The 13,233-nt window shown below is 49.3% G+C and overlaps 1 protein-coding gene across 1 annotated transcript in view; it reads right to left on the reverse strand.

Moving 5' to 3' along the window:
* PSD (pleckstrin and Sec7 domain containing) overlaps positions 1-13,233 on the reverse strand; it is a 656,537-nt gene that overhangs the window by 511,914 nt on the left and 131,390 nt on the right. The gene's annotated exons all lie outside the window — the stretch shown is intronic.

A 13,233-nucleotide genomic window follows, 5' to 3' on the forward strand; every position in this document is an offset into this window, starting at 1 on the left:
GTAACGTTCCAATCCCAAACCCACACCCCTTCCTGCTCCTAAGAATTCCTCTACCCCAGTTTACGAATTTGCACGTTGCTCAGTCGTATCGAAGTTGCCATTTTCTAGATCAAACTGGGGAGCATAGACCCTGTCACACATAAACAGCCATACAACAGTGACCAACAGAAGAAACATTTTCAAATGAATACCTAAAAAGAAAGTTATTTGCAATGTATTGGCTACTGCTCATATTCATCCTCTCTTAAAGTGAACATGTGATCCATTTTTTAAATACAATTAAAGATAGTTGTGCTACTCTTGTTTCTGTCTTAATCTTGAAATGTTTTGCTGTTTTCTGAAAATCTGCAAAATTACATCAGACTCATCACACTCAATTTCTCACAAATGTTTAAGTAAACTTTAGCCCAACAATGTCAGTCACTGTCTGCAGTACTTCTAATTGAGACAGGATTAAAAAGAATCACGTCGCTCAGTGATATTATCACAACAGGATTCACATGAACGCCACGGATGTCTGTGGCTGTGTGCACGGTTGCCTGTATGTTTATTGGTCTCTGTGCATGGGTATCCAGCTATACGTGCATTGGTCTCTTTATCTATAGATGTCTGTAGATGTTTTAGCCCTGCTAATTCCTCTGTCCATCTCTCACACTAGTTCTCAGGGCTTGGATCACTAAAGGGTCATTAAGAAACCCTTGTACCAGGTATTGCCGTTGATCTAAGAAACAAAGGAATAAGGCAGTACTACAAATTCACTACACTGTCAAGTTCCTCAGTGCTAAGCTTGGAGTTAGATGAGGGTAGTGAGGTTGAACAGGGTGCGCCACTGCACGTTTCTACTAGCCCCACAACGCCTTGCAGTCTAGTGCACCTGACACCAAGGAGGAGGGGCCAAAAAAATCGATATAAAGCGCCTGCAGGGTTTCTGCAGCACGAGACATGCATAAGCCACGCTCGGCCAGGGGCGGGTCCATCTTCGCCCAACTGGAGAATGCTGGGCAGGCCTTCCATCATGGCTTCTTGACCCAAGCTCTAAAGAACAAGTTACTAATCTTCTGTAATGCCTTATTTGGTAGAAACTATGGATCTGTAAGAGACGTAGGTTAGTTACAGATTCCTTACCTTAGAATTACCCCTCGGCGGCAGACTGGATCCAGAGAATTTTTTCTCAGCAGTACCCCTGCGCGTCAGAAGGTGGTATCGGTCGACTCCGCGTTCGTCGTCGTGTGTCGTGGTATCTACTTAGACACCGCCCCTTCGCACTGACGTCAGTTCTTTTACACGACATTCCACGCCAGATGGGCAGAGCCATGCAAGATACTGACCACTGGTGCACAAAACTAGAGTCCTGAAAGGGAGTCCCTTACACTAGAAGTCAGTTTGCAGAACGCGGAGGGTGGGTGGGGCGGTAAGATATCTATAACTAACCTAAGTCTCTTACAGATATATCATTACCAAAGGTAAGTAACTTTTACATCTGAAAGAGACAGTAAGTTATAGATTCCTTACCTTAGAATAGATACCCCAGCAATACCAACCCAGGAGGAGGGTCTGCGAACCAAGTTCACACCAGAAAGTCCTTGAGACACAACAGACAAAATAGCCGCCCCCCCGGAATTGACTGTCCAGGCAGTAATGTCTGGTGAATGTGTGCATAGTTTCCCACGTTGCTGCCAGGCAGCTGTCAATGAGTGGAACTCTGCGTGACAATGCAGTAGTTGCTGCAGTAGCCCTAGTGAAATGAGCACGCAGCCCCACTGGAGGCTCCTTTTTCACTAAAACGTAACACATTATTATACAAAAGACAACCCATCCGGAGATGGTACAGTTTTGGACAGCCCGGCCTTTCTTGGCACCCACACAGCCAATGAAGAGTTGATCGTTCACCTGGAAATCTTTAGTGTGGTCGAGATAGAAGGACAGCGTATGTTTTGTGTCCAGACGGTGGAGTCAGTTTATCAGTTTAATTAGTCTTTATTTCGAATAAAAAAATTCATAAAAGACAGCAAATATCTTTAAAAAACATTTTCAATATACAGCATTGTACATTGGATCCCCCAGTACATAAAGGATAATGTACTGCAGTACATAGACATTAAAACTAATAAAAAACGATTTACAGTACCTTTACACGGATAAGCCACAGCCAACCCAAAAATTTTGCAACACAAATCACTGATTTAGCAGTGCGTAAGTCTCTCAATTTAAGCAGGGCTGCGTGGCTACCCCCACAATCAAGTGTTTTGCAGATTGGTTTCAACCATTTTAGTCTGGGCGAACGATAAGCAGGACATGCAAAAAATACGTGGCCCAGACTTTCTATCTGATCAGGACAAAAGGGGCATTTGTTACTTGAGTTTATTGCCCACTTTGCAGTAAAGGACTTGATCGGTAGGGTTCCCACCCGAAACTGATGGTACAGCTTGCGATCAAGTGATTTGCATATCAGGTCCCAATACGGTTCGAGAAATGGGGTTATCTTGTGCATTAGGAACTGTCCCGTTAGGTTGTTAGCGGAGGAGAGGGAGACCAGTACAGATTTTTTAACAGCCCAATAAAGCTCTTTGAATTCTGCTTTCGATGGGAAGCTTGTACATTCGGGATGTAGCCATAGCTCTGGGAGACCCATAGAATACAGAATTTGCTTGACCTCCCGTAGCCATGGAATTTTCTGTGCACCCCACAATGCTCTTACCTCACCTAATTCTAATGCAAATAGGCTAAGTTCTTGAGTCGTCCAAAGGCGACGCCAAAGAGCAACAAGGCGGTACTGTGCCATCTCATCCAACGGTCTACAACCTAGATCTAAAAGCAGAGGTGTAATGGGGGAAGATTGGGGAAGTCCCACTAGATTCCGGAAGAACTTGTTCTGAGCACTAGTAAGGGCCGACAATCCTTTATATCCCCAGACATCCGCACCATACAGGATAGCCGCATTCACCTTGGCCTCGTATATTTTTAAAGCAGGTGTAATGCGTTTTGTCATGGTTTTTTTCTGTTCTTTTGTCAGGCAACCTGTAAGGCGAACAAACTTAAGGGTTGACACTTCCAGCTGGGGTTTCCATGTTAATTGATGGTCCAAAGTCACGCCCAGGTATGACATGACTTTAACCTGCTCTATTTGAACACCCTCTAGTGAAAATGAACTTATAATAGGCTTGTTCTTATTAAAGACCATAAATTTAGTTTTGTCGGCATTGATTTGGAGGTCATTTATTGAGCAAAACTCAGCAAATCTGTTTAAGGCAGCCTGTAGGCCGCTACGGGTCCTTGAGAGGAGCAGGGTGTCGTCGGCGAATATTAACATGGGATACTTTGAACCCCCCAGGGTGGGTGCATCAGTGTGAGTGTCTTTGAAAAAGGCAACCACCCGGTTGATAAACAGGAGGAACAAGGTAGGGGCCAGTACGCAGCCCTGCCGGACACCACGTTCGACAGGGAAGCTGGCGGTCACCTGACCCTGTTTACCCCATCTTACGCGTGCAAAATTGTCCTCATGAAGGCGCCTAACCAGATCTAATAGTTCTGGAGGGAATTCCATGCTTCTCAGGGCATCCCAAAGTTTTGCCCTGGGAACCAGGTCAAACGCCGACCTAAGGTCAACAAAAGCAGCGTAGATGACACCACCGCCCAAAAGAACCACCTTCCAGTACATCATGGTAAGCCGAAACACCTGGTCAAGGGTGCTAGTGCCTGATCTAAACCCTGCCTGCATGGGGGAGAGTATGTTGTTTTGCTCAATCCACCCCAGTATTCTAGCTAGGGCCATTCGTGATACCACTTTCTGAATGGTATCAATCAGGCTAATGGGACGATAGTTTTTTGGTAAGGATCGATCCCCTTTCTTAAAGACCGGGATTATCTCAGCCCCTTTCCAGGACTGCGGTATCTTTTCCCCGGCTGCAATGGAGTTTGCTAAGATTGTAATATAAGGGGCCCACAAATCTGGATTCAGTTTGAAAAGGTCAGCTGGCACAGCATCAATGCCAGGAGCCTTTCCAGATTGAATTGAACCTAGTGCATATTCCGTATCTGAAATGCTAAAAGTAAGTCTGTCCCCATATGGAGCTAGTTTGGTCCCTGCTAGAGGCCCTTCTGCTAACTGGGGGGCATTCTGATTGATAAATTGTGCAGAAAAAAATTCTACCCAGTCTGCTGCTGAAACATAGTTTTCAGGTGATAATGATTCTGAGCCCCGGGCCCGCCTGACTATCTCCCAAAATTTAATTTGGTTGGAAGACTCACATGCTTGGAGAAGATCAAGCCAATATGAGTCTTCCCAATCCCTTTTAGCTTCCCAGATAGTACGTTTGTACACCTGTCTCGCTACCCTAATGTCCGGGGTATTTCTGGATTTGACTGCAGCAATAAGGATGCCATGGGCTTCTCTACAATTTTTATTATACCAGCCTTTAGATTGATTAGCCTTCTGTTTCCGGCATGGTCTAGTGAGAAGTTCCTTAATTGCCGCAAAACATGCCTCATGAAGGTCAACGTTATTAAGCTGGGGCATGTCATTGGGAGATGGTACCATCATCTTATCTTTGGTTTGTATGACCAATTCTTCTATCTTACTGACAAGCTCTGGGTTGGCTATCACTCTTGACCATTTGACCCGTCTTCTGTTGTCACACAAGACGAGGTCAGATGTGATGCAGTCAGATTCCACCTGGGGTGGCCCTAACCCTAGGACCTTGAGTACAAGTGAGAGAGGATTGTGATCACTCTCCGGCCTTGTATCAATAGTCATATCAGTTACAGCTGCCCAAGATTCGATATTGATTAGTATATAATCAATGCGACTTGCGCAGGACCCATTGTCGAAGGTTGGCTTCCCCTGTTTATCAGATAAACTACGGCCATTCACTGCTCGGAGCCCCCATTCCAGACAGAGCCCAAGCCAATTAAAAGCGGCCTCGGTTCCCCTGACACCCTTAGTAATTGCTAGCGGAGGGATATTCCATGTGGAATCTTCTTCTAAGCCAACGTCCTCAGCAAGGTTCAGGATGGGCTCAAATGAGCAGTTCAAGTCGCCAGCCACTATAGTGAGCTGGTCGCTTTTGTGCTCATTTAGAAAAGCTTCTAGATCATTAAGGATCGGTTGTTTCTTACCACCCTGGCATCCTCTGGCATAGATATTAATAAGAATTATATCTTTACAGTTCTCCTTACTTAAGGATATACAAAGAAGATCAGGATTCATCCCCACTATTTCTCTTGCGTTGAATCCTAAGCTGTTTTTTATCCATTTGGAGAGACCTCCCGAGGCCCTGCCCTTCATGCCCTGTATTGCCGGTTTATAAAAGTTTAGATAGCCTAGTCTAAACAGTGGGGCAACTGACCAGGTTTCCTGGAAAAAGATGATATCATGGGAAGAGATGTAATCTGCCCAATCATCATTGTCCAGGCGACCCCGTAAACCCGCTATATTCCAGGATGCTATTTTGATTTGGTTAGCAGGGGGGCTAGTGCAAGGGGATACATGCTGAGCTAAAATTCCTACCTCAGCCAGGAGGGGATTGGGGACATTGACAAATATTGTTTGTTGATCTAATGGCAACGTTGGACAAGCCACACTAGAACCTTTCGTGGTGTACATAATAGGGTCTGCCAGCTCCCTTTTTATGTTTACCCCCCCGAGTCAGTCAACCTCCTCTAGGCAGCCGAACATATTAGACGTAGAGGCACCCTGCCACCAGGCACTCTGACTTGGTCCTACCTTCCCAAAGCCCCTGTTCATGGACCCTTGAATTGATGTCCAAGTCCCACCCATCCTATGCTGGTTTCTAGGAGGGTAGAAAAAAGTGAGGGGTCTAACAACAACTGTCTGGTCATCTTCACAAGAGGCCCATGAACAGAGGTGTTGTGCAGTACGGGGGTCAGCAAAAGTTACCACTATACAGTCGCCCATGATGGATTTGTGGCTCGGTCCGACCCATGGTACTCTACGCACCATTAGAACCCGGCTTCTTTGGTGACTTGGGAGCGGTCTGTTTGTATTAAGCCAGTGTATTACCTTGTTTTTAAGGGACCAGTGGTCCTCTTTTGCTAGTGGGTCAAGAGTTGGTACACCAGCTAATACAATGGCATATGGACTAGCTTCCGGTGGTAGGTCAATATAGCCACCACGGAAGTTAGGTCTACTAAGTTCAAAAGATGGCTGGGTATTGAGGGATGACTGATTGGGTTGCCGATCAGCCAATGGCACAGGTTTTGAACGTGCAATATTCTGTTGGGGATGAAGATCAGCCCCAGCACGAGAGGCAGTGATATTTGGTTTGGGTGGCACTGAGGACTCCTTCGGGAGGCAAACCCTAAGATTTGGGATGGGGATGATGTTATTCCCTATTTTTGTACGTGGTTTAGGTACAGGTTTGGATCCCAGTGAAGGAGCAACATGTGCATCTACTTCTGAATCTAAAGGTTGTGATGGTAAAACCTCCTCCTGTGAAAAACTAGCTTCCATCTGCTTGAGACTAAGGCTGGCCAATGTAACAATTGTCCTGTCCATCTCGAGCAGATGGTTTTCCATTCTGGAAAGTTTAAGTTCCAAGGGGGTGAGTAACTTCTTAAGTGTATCCCAAACAGTTTGTACAAATTCCTCATCACCCCTCTTGTCCCCCTCAGCCCCACTCAAACCCAAACTTCCCTCCCTTGACCCATCATTACTCGGTCCTGGAAGAAATTTAACCTGTTGAACATTCCCGGCTCCCTCCAAGACTTGGGTAGTAGCACTAACAGGCAGATCTATATAGATTTTGTCATTCAATTCCCCAGGGGCAGAGGCGCCTAATTTGCGTCGGCAATTAAAAAACTGGGCTCTCGCAATTTTAGCCTTTCTGCGGGCGAATGCAGACCTAGCCAAGCTTTTCTTTTGCTGGAGCGACATTTTCTTAACAGTTTTGTGAGCCTTTGTAGCAGTCCTAGGCGATTTACCCATTGCCTGTGAGCTTACACCGACCACACGGTTGGGTGGCGCAACCTCCTCCGGAGGATTAGGTGGACAGTCCTTCTCTTGGTCACATGGAGGCAGAGATGGGCAGTGATGTATTTCTGCCAATGTAAGCAGGGGGCGAGGGCCCGTTGTACGCTCAGGGGTAAGAGCAAGAGCAAGGTTGCCTAGTGATGATTTTTTTGAAGAGGCAATGCTTAGAGACAATTTACGGGCGGCATCAAGTTCGAGGGAGACCCTGTGTTGCATTTTATTAATTTCGGCGTCAATGGCCAGATTAGTCTTTGTTAAAAAGTCATCCAGGGTCCCACTAGGTCTACTAAGTCCCCTAGCAGTTTTGCTGCGTGTGGCTCGTGTACACATGATGAACAGTGAGGAAGTAAACCACAAAAGAGAAAAAGCTAACTCACGTGAAAATGGACAGCCGTAGGCCCAAGTAACGTGGCCCAGCCCAGACCTCTTAGACCTCTAACGGCCTCAAACGGCCCGCTCTTTGCCCGGTCTTAGCCCCGGCCTTTGCCCCGCGCGCGTCCCGCGTGCGCGTTGCTATTACTAGTTATCAGGGAAATGAACAGGTAGAGGGGGCGGGAAGAGGACCAGCTGCGGCCGATCAGCGCCGCTGAGCACGCTGGTCCTCGCAGTCCCGCCTCTGTGCTTGGTGTCCTGCTGTAGTGTCCCTGAAGGGGCGTTGGTGCTCCAAGCACGTGCAGATACCAGGGCTGGATCCCCAACAAAGTCTCTCGCCTGCGAGAGGCTCCCGCGGAGCGGGGGCCGCGAGGCGTGGTGGCGAAGTGGTGGCGAAGTGGCCGGAAAACGGACAAGCTTACAGTCAAGCAAACAGGAGCAGCACTCCCACAGGGTCGGTGTGGTATCAGACGGTGGAGTCTCTACTCCTCCTTGGAAGGATGTGGAGGTGGTAAAAAGGTGGGAAGAGCAATAGTTTGTCCTATGTGAAAAGGTGTAACTACTTTAGGAAGGAATGAGGGTCTCGTTGTAAGCACCACTTTGTCCAGAAGCACAGAGAAGAAAGGGGGTTCAGAAGAAAGAGCTTGAAGCTCATTCACTCTGCGAGCAGAGGTGATGGCAAACAAAAAAGTAGTTTTCAGGGTGAGGAGCCTAAGAGGACAGTTGTGAAGAGGCTCGAAAGAAGCGCACATAAGGTATGTCAAGGCAAGATTCAAGTCCTTCTGAGGCATTACGAAAGGAGATGGAGGAAAGAGCTGAATAATGCCTTTAAATAACCTACTTACAATAGGGGACTCAGAAAGAGGGGCAGAAATGGGATCCACAGCCTTTGCTGTGCACCATGTCACAAACTTGTTCCATTTACAGGCTTATACCGATTTAGTGGTGGGATGCCTGACTGTCAAGATGACGTTACAGACTTCGGGCGGAATGTCAAAAGCTGTCAACTGTCGCTGCTCAATCTCCAAGCAAGGAGTTAGAGGATGGACAGGTTCGGGTGAAGAACCATACCCTGCTGCTGCGACAGAAGATCCTGCCGAAGGGGCAGTTTGATTGGAGGATCGATGGCCAAGCTCAGGAGATGGGTTACCAGACTCTTTGTGCCCGGTCCAGAGCCACAAGAATGGCTTTGCCCAGTCGCGCTTAATCTTCTTCAGCACTCTGGGCAGAAGTGGTACAGGCAGAAAGGTGTACAGGAGGCCGCACTTCCACTTGCGACAAAAAGTGGTGCCCGGCTAGCGCCACCTTGGAAACTCCAACGTGCAGAACTACTGCCATTACGCATTCTCTTCGGTGGTCAACAGATCTTACCAAGGCTCTCCCCACTGCTGAAAGAGACCTTGCACCACCTCTGAGTGAAGACCACCAGGCACCAATGGCTGAGTTTGTCTACCCTGACGTTAAAAGAACCTTCCAGGTGTTGAACCACCTGGGTCATGCCCTAATGTTCCAACCATGTCCAGAGGCGAAGAGCCTCTTGACATAGGGTCCACGACCCCACCTCGCCCTGTTTGTTACAGTACAACATGGCGGTGGTGTTGTCAGCGAACACCTGCACTACTTTCCCCTTGAGGGAGGGAAGGAATGCCTTTGGTGCCAGACGGATCGCCTGAAGCTCCAACAGGTTGATATGGAGCCTGGACTCCGCCAGAGACCAGACTCTTCTAATCTTTGCCTCTCCCAGATGGCCGCCCCATTCCAGAAGTGATGCATTGGTCCCCACTGTTAGCTCTGGTTCAGGAATGGAGAGCGATCTGACCCAATCCTCTGAGATATGGACGTAGTCAGAAAGATTCCCATGATGCTGTTAACACTGGATCTTCATGTACCACTGCAGAGCCCATATATGCCAGCTGGCACGATCCACCATCACGATGCAGGAGGCCCAGCAGCCTCAGGGTCATTCTCACCAAAATCCGGAATAGAGACTGAAACATCGGTATCATAGCCCGAATATCCCAGACTAGCTGCTCGGGAGGATAGGGCCAAAACTGCACTGTGTCAAGAACAGCTCAGATGAAAGGGAGCATCTGAGAGGAAGTCAGGTGTGACTTCGGCACGTTTATAGTGAACCCCAGCGAGTGCAGGAGGTCCGCCGTAGTCTGGAGGCGCAAGACAACAGCATGGAGCAAGCCTGCCTTCAACAGCCAGTCGTCGAGATAGGGGAAGACTGGAACCCTTGATCTGCGCAGATGAGCTGCGACCACAGCCATCACTTTCGTGGTCACCCGAGGGGCACTGGTAAGGCTAAAGGAGAGCACCGTGAACTGAAAATGCTCTTGGACTACTGTGAACCATAGGTAGCGCCTGTGGGCTTGAAGAACGGCAATATGAAAATAGGCGTCCTACAAATCGATGACCACCATCCAGACTCCAGGGTTGAGGGCAGACAGGACATGAGCCAACGTGAGCATTTTGAATTTCTCCTTCCAGAGGAAGCGGATGAGGGTCAGGAGGTCTAAGACAGGACACAGGCCTTTGTCCTTCGTGGGCACCAGAAAGTAGCGGGAGTAGCAACCATGACCTAGTTCTGGCAACAGCATAATCTCTACTGTTCCTTTGGCACAAAGAGCTGAGACTTCCTGGTGGAGAAGCACAAAATGATTCTCCGACATGCATTCGAGAGATCGTGGCATGGAAGGGTAGTCTCGAAGGGGAGGGAGTAGCCCCTTATAATTATTTTCAAAACCCACTTGTCTGATGTGATTGAGTGCCAGTGGGGGAGGTGATGGCAGATCCTGTTGCCCACTGGCCGATGATGGTCCTGAAGAGCCAGACTAGGAGGGTTTGGAGGCCGCTCCAGGGGAGAGGGGGGAGTATGGATTAGCCCGCCCGCTGGCTCCCAGGCCCGCGAGATTGCTGGCTCCCAGATCCGCGGCCAGGCAGAGGCTGGGCAGTTTGGGTTGGCTGGTGGCTAGACTGGGCCGGACGTGGTGGGGTGCCCCTTTTGTAGCCACGAAAGGGGTGAAATGCAGACTGCTGTGGAAAGGAAGACGCAGCGAGGCCCAAGGATCTTGCTGTAGCATAAGAATCCTTGTAGCGCTCCAGCGCCGAATCTGCCTTGTCACCAAAAAGGCGACGGCCATCGAAGGTCATGTCCAGTAAGGTTGCTTGGACATCCCCCCAAAAAACAGACGTTCTCAACAAGGCATAGCGCCGAAGAGCTACCGGCATGGAAATCGTGAATTTTGCTGCGTCTCTCCCATCTGCCATCACTTGGGAGAGAACAGCCCGGGTCTCCTCTGGGCACTGAGGTAGTACTTGCACAATGTATCCCAGATTGTATGGGAGTATCGGCCCAGGAGGCACACAGTATTCACAGACCACAGTGCCAAGCTGGGGAAGAGAACATACGCTTCCCAAGATGATCCAGCTTCTTGTATTCCCTGTCTGGGGGAGCAGAAGGGGATGCACCCTTGGAGGAAGAGGATTGGACCACCAATCTCTCGGGGAGTGGGGTGAGGAAAACTAGGTTGCCCGGTGCCAGGCAGTGGCAGCGGGCAATCATCCTTAGCCCCTGGGCTGGGCTTGGACCAGGTACCCAGAAGGACGTCAGTGAGGGCTTCTTTGAAGGGCATGAGGGGCTTAGAGGAGGTTCCCGCAGGCTGAAGCACCTTGGCAGGAAGTTAGTCCTGACCACCACTGAAGGGAGCTCGAGGCTCAAGGCCTCGGCTGCCCTTCGCACCACCACAGCGTAGGATGCTCCCTCCTCTGTAGCCACGGTAGGGGGAGAAAGCATGCTAATGTCTGGGGAAGTGTCCAAACCACTGGCATCACCCAGGTCCTCACTCCAGTCTGGCTCTTCAAACAGGTCTGCTAAAGGGTCAGATGACCCCTCCCAGTCCTCATCACCACCCTATGGGCGATAGGGAACACCAGGTATGAACTGGAGAATAAAAGTACCCTCCGGTGTCGGATTCAGGGATGAGGATGGGGACAGCGTCGACCGGGGGCAAGGCCGACACCAGGGGCGTCATTGTCGGGAACGGCGCCGGGGAAGGTCAAGTAAGATCGACCGGTTGTCGATCCGGGCCTGGATTCTCAGGGGCCCTCCGAAGTCAGGCTGCGCAAAGATGCGGTGGAGGGCTTCGTAGAATGTACAAAGTTGGGCTGGGGACGCCCCAGTTCCCGGAAATGGGGGTATGCGCGGAGTCGTCCCTGAATCAAGCGACGGAGCTTTAGAGCGACAACGCTCCGGGTCTCGCGTTGTGTCAGCCGACCGATGGGGAGAAGGTTAAGAGCGATGGTGCTTCTTCGCCTTCTTCTTGTGCTTCGACTTACCTGAAGACTTCGAGGACTTAAGAGTGCAAAGAGGTGTAGGGGCTCAGCGACCGGCCTTGAGACCTTCCCCTCGAACGAGACCGGGAGTGATTGTGAGCCGACCACCGGGCCTCCAAGAGCTTTCAAGACCGCTTCTATAAAGAGTTGGGATTCATGGCCAGGCATGCGGAGCACAACTTCAGATGGTGGTCGCACTCCAGACACTAAAGGCACACGAGGTGCGGGTCCGTCCCTGACATCAGTCTGGGACAGGCCCCACAAGTGTTGCATCCCGCTCGACAATGGGACATCCCTCGCGCACCTGGAGTCGAAGACTCGAAAAAGATGTTGACAAAATGTCGAAAAAGTTTAGTCAAAAAGTGACTAAGGGGTAGCTCTCTCCAGATCTGCGGTAGGCTGGCGCAGAAAAAGAAAGAACTGACGTCAGCGCGCAGGGGCAGCGTCTATGTAGACACTGCAACGTCATCCTGGCGACCACGTTGCCGATGACAGATGCAGAGTCAACCGACGTGCAGGGGTACTGCGGAGAAAAAATTATCCGCATCCAGTCTGACGCCTGGGGATAATTCTAAGGTAACAAATATATAACTAACTGTCTCTTTCAGATATTTTTCCCAATGCATCTGACTGGATCTTAAAATTCTTGAGCTATACCTCTGCTTGCCTATAGGTGGCATCATTGAGCTCTGCGTCGACGTCGGCCGTGCCGGAAGTGATGTGCATGGTGCCTATATAGGTGCCACCCAGAGCGCTGACATCAGTTTCTTTTCGTGACTTTCCACACCAGAAGTGTGGAGTCACGAAGGATGCTGATGCACTGGTGTGCAGTTATAAGTGCCTACAGAAATCAGTTTGCAGAGCAGGGAAGAACGGAGGGTCGCTAAGGTTGATCTGATAGTAACTTCTGTATGTAGATTCCTTACCTCAGAATAGATATCCAAGTAGTAGCTCCCATAGGTGGATTTGCGAAGAGATTAGACAAAAAAATCCTGCAGGGCTGAACAAGCAAAATGTCCATCACGACAGACCGAAGTGCAGTGGTAACCATGTTGCTGCCTAACAGATGGGCAGGACAGAGACTCCACGACCCAACACAATGGTTGCAGCCTTGGCTCTAGTGGAATGAGTGTGCAAGCCCTCAGGAGTTCCTTATAGCTAATGCATAGCAGATGTTTATGCAGAGCTCTATCCATTGTGAGATGGTTTGTTTCTGCACAGCCTTTTCCATCTTTGCCCTGATGTATACAACAAACAGTTGATAATATGATCAAGGTTGAACAACAATGCTCTTCTTGGGTCCAGCGGTGGAGTCTCTCCTCTTCTTAAGAAGGGTGAGGTGGAACAAAGGAGGTAGAATAGATGATATTCTGGCCTATGTGGAAAACTGTCAAAACCTTCGGAAGGAAGGAGGCACAGATTCTCATAACCAGTTTGTCTGAATGGAAAGTTTTGTAAAGAAGGTGCACAGAAAGTGCTTGCAGATTGCTAACCCTCCTGATCAATGTTACGGCCACTACAATAGGCGTTTTGAT

The sequence above is a fragment of the Lissotriton helveticus genome, chromosome 5_1 (genome assembly GCF_964261635.1).
Source record: "Lissotriton helveticus chromosome 5_1, aLisHel1.1, whole genome shotgun sequence".
In the NCBI taxonomy this organism is placed as follows: domain Eukaryota; kingdom Metazoa; phylum Chordata; class Amphibia; order Caudata; family Salamandridae; genus Lissotriton; species Lissotriton helveticus.